This window comes from Strix uralensis, chromosome 9, assembly GCF_047716275.1.
Source record: "Strix uralensis isolate ZFMK-TIS-50842 chromosome 9, bStrUra1, whole genome shotgun sequence".
NCBI lineage: Eukaryota > Metazoa > Chordata > Aves > Strigiformes > Strigidae > Strix > Strix uralensis.
The window spans coordinates 22,916,216-22,923,416 of NC_133980.1; positions in this window are offsets into that span (position 1 = coordinate 22,916,216).

Sequence of the window (7,201 nt, forward strand, 5' to 3'; positions counted from 1 at the left end):
ATTGATGCTTGCTTCAGCATCAACTTTCTTTTGGACTTGCTTTCACTTAAGGTGAGAGGTACATACTGTATTCCTTACCTTAGTCTTGCAAAGGGACAGAAATTACAGCTGTGATCTGTAATTCTTACTTTTCCCACTTGCTTTGTTTAATTTATACCTTTTGTCTCAATAGGTATGTAGGAAGAAGGAGATATAAAGGTATAATAACTCACTCAAAAGGAAGAATATAGCTGTGTCAAGTGATCATTCATAAGCAAGGTAAGCAGCTGATTACTGACATAGTAATCCCGGTAGACCTTATTTTTCCACTACAGAAGTCCATTTTAGGTAAGCATTTCCTAAAATTAGTGTTTCACTGTGTGTAACTAAACTTCACGTTCCTTTGAATAACTGCAGTGACACAGCTGTGTTGTCGTCTCTGTTCTTTCACTTGACCAAGGCTGACAGCTTTTTAATATGACAATAAAGTGGGAACTGATATCATGAGACAAATTAATGATGCTTCTGTATGTTAATTAACCTAATTATTTTACAGTTGGATTAGAAATTCAGTTCGTGCCCCTTCTGTGATGATTTTTCTAAACCAAACATCCTTATTTTAACTTTCAAACATTTTTTCTAACACTTGTCTGTCTTCTATGAGTGCTAGTTTTACAGAAATGATAGTTTTATTCTTTTACTGTTCCCTAATTGCATCTTGTGATGTTGTGGATGGTAGATACACCCCTTCAGGTGGGATTAGGGCCCTGTTTTCAGGGTCAAAGTCTTTTTAATATAGTTTTCTTGGTCCACAGAAGTCTTGTAAGGAGGATGTACCATGGAGAATATTAATGATACTTCAGCATTCCTGCTGACTATCCCTTTGCAAATAGATTCTCCGCCAAGAGGGCTTACAGGGAGGCCAGAGTCCTCATCTGTATTGCTAAGAATGAGTCAAGCACTGAGGTTAAGCAAGTTGTCAGAGTACCTCCTCACAAAATGTACCAAAAAAAGTCTCCCTGCTGTTGCTGAACTCCAGCCTGGGTGGTACGTTCCTCACATTGATTCTCAAGACTCACTTTACTGGAATGCAAACATCGTTTACTGTCTGCTTCAGGAGTAAATTGAGCAATAATTTATAAAGTGGCGATGCATTGGCTTTTGCCCAAAACAGAGGTCAAACGCTAACTTATGGTTGTTCTTCAAGAAATGCAATTGAAACTTCTCAGTCTCTCAATCCTGGAAGCCTAAATGCAGCAAGATACCTACCCAGAAATCCACTCTGACACATGTCTAATGAAGAGGATGATTGATTACTAAAAAGCTGTATTACTTTGAGATTTGCAGTAAGATCTCTCTTGCATCATCTGTATTTTTAATTTCCAGCCACTTTCGGCTTTCATCACATGAAGAAACATAGGCAATAGATGTGATGGTTTTCAGCTTTTGTGTCCCTGTGTCTGGGCAAAAGGAGTACAGGTTTTCTAGACATGATCTGGAAGTGTTCCCATGGCTGGTAAACTAAGGCTAATAGAAACTCTTTAAAGCAAACCACACGAGTCTTTATTGTAGTATTTAAAGGAAAAGGTCATGTGCCTGGGAGCTGCTACCAAATTGCAACCTTTGTGATGGGTACATGCTAATTAGTGGGCTGCAATAGGAAGTATTTCACCTACTCTTTGGGATTTGGATCTTTAGTATGACCCCTTCCTAGGAAGTATTGAAGGTTCAGAATCCTTTCTGTTAAAAGTGTGGTTAAGACTTGTGGATACATACATCATAGCTTGTCTTCATTATTTTTCCAGTATTGCCATTCTGCATCCTTCTGCAACTCTTGTGAGAGAGGGGGCTTGATTTATCCACCCAGAGGTGCTGCTTTTGTGATCACAATTTGCAAATGCTATAACCTCAGTGACACTTTGGTTTTTGACTTACTAAAGCTGTAATTTTATAACACCTAAATTTGGGATCAAATATGAGAAGCCATTGTCCTTTGGTATAGCAGCTGTCATACACGTGTTGCTGCTATGAGGCTGACAAAATCAGTGCTATGAAGGCTTTATTTCTGCTTCAGATTGGACCAAGGGAAATGTATTGAAATGTCTGCATTCTCATCCAGAGGTAATGTAAAACAATCTGTAGAGAAATTGTGAAGTCTTATTTTAGACTTCACATGTAGTCTTTCTGGTGTTCAAGTTTTTATCTCACCAGATTGACTCAAACTGTTCCTGTTGAGGTAGGATCTAACCTTGCAAGTTTCTCAGTGTTCACTTGAAGCTGGGAGAAACAGTTACTGAAGCAGATATGTACGAATCATTCAAGTGTTTCTGATAGTTATAAGAGAGCAGCAAGCCAGAAATGCTATAAAATTTCCTTCTCGTCTCCATTACAGTTGGTATTGTTAAACTATAACCATATGTTCTCCCATCAGTCAGCGGCAATCACTACGCAGCAAGCTGTGTATCAGATCCAGCAGTACTCATTCAGGTACAATTCCCACTGACATCAGCGGGAGATCTGCCTGAGTCAGCACTGCTGCTTTTGGTTCCCATGTAAAGATCTCCAAACATTTCCAATATAATAAAGTATCGCATAATACAATGTATGTAAGCAATGTCAAGCAGATGGTTTCTGCAGCCGTTTTTCTAATTTGGCAAAACATGCTGGCAAGTGTAGTTAGGTAAATGTTGTGAGAAAGTTGAATGAAAAAATGCGTCTAGTTGAGGCTGAGAGTGATATTCAAAGGGGAAGCTAGACTTTTTGGCTCCTTGATGATGACTTTCAAAAGCTTTTTAGTTTATAAACCTTTAAAACTTTTCAGTGGTTTTTACTCTGTATACTTAAAGGAGTGTAGGATCTTTATCCATTCCTGTTTATCTCTCAAAAGAATGTCTGGTGATCATGAAGTGGAAATCCTTTGTTTGCTTGATTCAAAAAAACACAAAAACCCCTCCTTCCTCCTTGGGAAATGTCCTCAGTAGACATAGAGCCATGAGAAATATGCAACACACATCAGCCTGAATGCCCCCCACCTTTTTTTTTTTTTCTTGAGTTTGCAACTGTTCCTTCAGAGAAGAACTCTGTGTTCTGCAGGCAGTGTGTAAAATAAAAATGTTTTGAAGCATCTGCTACAAAGTAGAACACCCTGCTGAAGGTATATTGAAGCAAATTTGAATGTACTATGGTGGGGGTGGAGAACAAAGGACCAGAGCTCTAGAGAATAGCATTTCCCTCAGGGTTTACCTTTTACTTTTTTGAGCCCCACTGTAGAATACAAGTAAATTCAGGAGGCAAGAAAAGAAAAAAAAAAAGTTGTTCATTCTTCCACCACCAGCAGGTGTTTTGTGTTGATGTTTCAAGTTTAAGCAATAGCATCTTTTTCCGCACTACACTCTTGTTGCACAGCCTTAATGTTCCAAAGCTCTACCACTGACTGCATGTGCTTCAAAAGCCTCTGAAGGACTCTGGGCTCTGCAGTCATGTGAAGTAGCACCCTAGTCCACATATCGTCCCGTTGGAACTTAATGGATTAACTTCTAGGCAGAGAGCACAGCTGGTCTGTTATTATTACTATGACTGCAGTAACATATGGGGGTACCCAAACTAGCTTAAATACTCGCCAAATAGAAGCCCAGTAATTGGCAGAACAGAGCTCAGTATGGGGTGGTTTACTGTGCCAAGCATTAGAGAGACGGCAGTGTCAGCATATCTGAAGCGATTAATAAATGGCTGAACTTAAAAGGATCTACATTTCAATTTGGAGACTTCTTTGAAAATCCTTTTTTAAAAAGGTGTCAGGATCAGATTCTTCTAGTTTAGTTTGTGTAGCTGTGAAAAGTTGTAAGTTATATAGCCTCTAATCTCTCCAGGTGACAGTAGGTGTAGAAGTAGAGCTCATGTTTTTAATAACTTTAACATATTAGGGGGTACTTACTGTTGAGACAGCTATGTTCTTGGATTTTAAAATATTGTTTCTGTGGCTTTTGAAAGCTACATCACAAAAGGCAGGTGTCTTCAGACTTCTAAGAAAAAGCACACAAAACACAAAAATGAGCTGACGTTTCTGACAGTCCGTGTGTACCACGAATTCTACTGACAGTCTCAAATACCAGTCATAAGCCATCATTATAGAGGCACTTAGTTGAGGTCAGCATCTGTTCAGTGGTGCCTGGATCAGTTTCCTCCATATTTATTTATTTTTTTAAAAGAACAAGGTATTAAATAAGGTTATTCAAATTGCAAGCTCCACTTGAAAATGCAGTCTTTAATGAATAAAATGTACATATTACACTTAAGACTTTATTAACAGAGACACAAGTAACTGCTGCACACATACCTGGGAAGCTAATGCATGTTTTTAAAGGCAAAATGCTGCAGCCTTTTTTCTCTTCACTAAGGAAATCAGTTTGGCAAGTGCATTGCTTCTGGTGTAGCAAAATGTGAACAGCTCTAAGGCATGGGGCCAGAACTTCAATATACGCACTTGGAAGTGACTTCTCAAGCACAGTGAAAGTGCCAGTGGCATTATTTTGGGGACTGGAGTTTTAGATTATTTATAGATAAATTTTAACTGCATATAATTGTTGGGAATTAATAGGATATGGATCCTCCTGAGCTAAGTATTCTATCAGGGCTTGTTTAGAGATGGAACAAACCAAAACCAAACTCTCCCACAAATTAAGCTACCTGGGTAAACATACCCTGGCATCAGGTGCTGCTGCTATTAAAATGTTTCCCAAGTCCTACCATCTAATTGCATAAATAAACCCCCATTGGAAAAAACCCTCTAAAAAAGGAAAGGATGTTTTGAGTATAAATTGGCCTCCAGAAGATCTAAGTTGAAATCCAAGTTCTGCCAGAAGCTAACACCTTGATGATTTGCCAATGTACTTATTTTTTTTCTCTTTCACCATTTCCATCCAAAACAGCAGTCATTTTTCTTCCATCTTTAATAGCTAGTGTCTGTGTAGGTTCCAGTTCCTTCATAGGACTTGTTTTATATCTAATACTCTAATTACTTCTGTGGTGCTGCTGTAATGCAGATAACATCTCCAGCTGCATAGTCACTGGTACCAAATAGCTACAAACTTGGTTTATTTGTAGCTGGCATAGCAGAGCAAGGACTTCTGTTTCCATTGCAGTTGTTATGTAGGAGCCAGGCTCATCGCTAGTCTTGGCTAACTAATGAGTAACAGTACTGACCTATGGACAACATCATACTTGGCTCTTCCAGAAAACTTGCACCGTATAGTGTAAGTGGCTTTGTCTGCAACATACTAATGTTGCCCATAACCCAGTTGAGTTTCCATGGGTCTAATGCAGAAGCTCTGATAACAGCCAGTATGTTACCCTTTAGGTAGACGAGTTGGATGTCTTTTGTAAACAGATGCAATTTAATCCACCAGCTGCCTCCTAGACTGTAGTAAAGTCTGGTGTAAGCCCTGAAAGATGGCTTCATAATTTTTCCAATTTTTCTTTGTCCCTAAGTTTTCATGATACAAATAAAAACATCCAATTCATTTATTCATTGCTTTTAATCTTACTGCATTTTTTGTATCACTGGTATTTGGGAATCAGGCTGTGTTTCAGGCTGAGTTTCATGAAAATACGATTTCTTGTAAAATGTTTTATTTTCCAGTGGCAGTGTGTGCCATGCCGTGTCTGAAGGAAAGTGTTTCTTTTAGCTCATTTTGATTTTTCTACCTTATAATTTCCTTCCTTTCCTCACTATCCACAGTGGGGAGAGCATCTTTACTGTTGAATTTAACTGTTCATAACCCCAAGAGCCTACTCAAAAGCATGTTGAGACACGTGTCATGTTAGTGGCTTTCTGTTGAACTGACCTCATTTGTTTTTAATTTAATAACTGTTAAGTCCAGTGCCCCTGAATGGCCTCATTCTACACATACACACAAATACACAAGAGACCACTGCTAGGTTGCAGTTAACATGCTTTTCATCTTGTGCATCTTGTTTGCCTGTTATATGCAACTTTTCTTGGCTCTTCTACTGGGACCTCACTCTGGGAAAACCACTGCGGGTGCTTTAACCTTCAGTGAGCTTAGTTTAATTTGTCTTCACAGAGGGATCTGCAGTGTTTCAAGTAGGAATTTTTTTTAGATCAAAGTTCTTTGAGCTGTCACAAGAGCATTGCAGAAGATTGGAATAAATATGAATTTTAATAAAATTATTGTTGAAGTTTAAAACTCCACACTTTAGTTCCTCTCACATCTTTAACTGTCTCCCACTAAGGAATGTTGTACTGAACTTTACTATCAAAGATCACTCTGACATTGACATAAAATTAAAATAAATCTATAGTAATTCAGAAACATCCTCCTCTCTGAGATCTGTGACCTCCAGCTGCCTGCTGAAGCTAAGCTGGAAAATAAGGGATCTGAAGAGCCTGGTTTCTTCCATTACTTGCTATTCCCATCCCCGCCACAAGTGGAAACAAATGTTTTTAATTGTCAAATAGCAGGTGATAAATGGACAGTAGTGATAGAAAGCTCTCCTAAGATGTTGTGTCTTCTGCATTGAAAGCTGAAATGAGTATTTTTTCTTAAAAAACTTTATCTTCAGAAAGATCTCCTAAACATTTGTCTTCTAAACATGTGCATCACATTGACCATAAGGAGATGCTTCTATTAATTTTGAAATACTAGCCTTTTGGATCAGGGAACTTCTCGACTTGGAAAAAGGAAGGACACATTAGATCATGCCCTCTTTTCATGTGATTTTTAATTAAGGCTTTAAAGTTTTGTTTGCTTTCTGGTTTTGGAATGTACTTGTAGAAATATAAAAATACTCGTCTTTCTTTTGTGAGTTTCCTTACTGAACCTGTATGTTTTTGTGGTCTTGCTACAAGTAAGGAATCCAGAGGGACAAATGTTGTCTTTTATGAGACCAGCTGATTGAAATTCAAAAGAAGATACACTTTCAGGCACAGAAATTTTTCTCCACTGAAATACAAATGCCAACTTTTAAAGTTAAATTCAGATTAAGAACTGTTTAAGCTTGATTCTGCTACGCAGAAATTTGAGAGTCAATAAATGTATTGGTTCTGTGCCCTGTTATTATTTTCACATTCCTGAACCACCAGCAATTCCTCTGTTTTCTGACGAACCTGCCTTTCCCCTCTCTAAGAGGAACTAATGTCTCCTAATAACTAATATTAGGATTATTATAATATTATAATATTAGGAGAATATTAGAATAACTA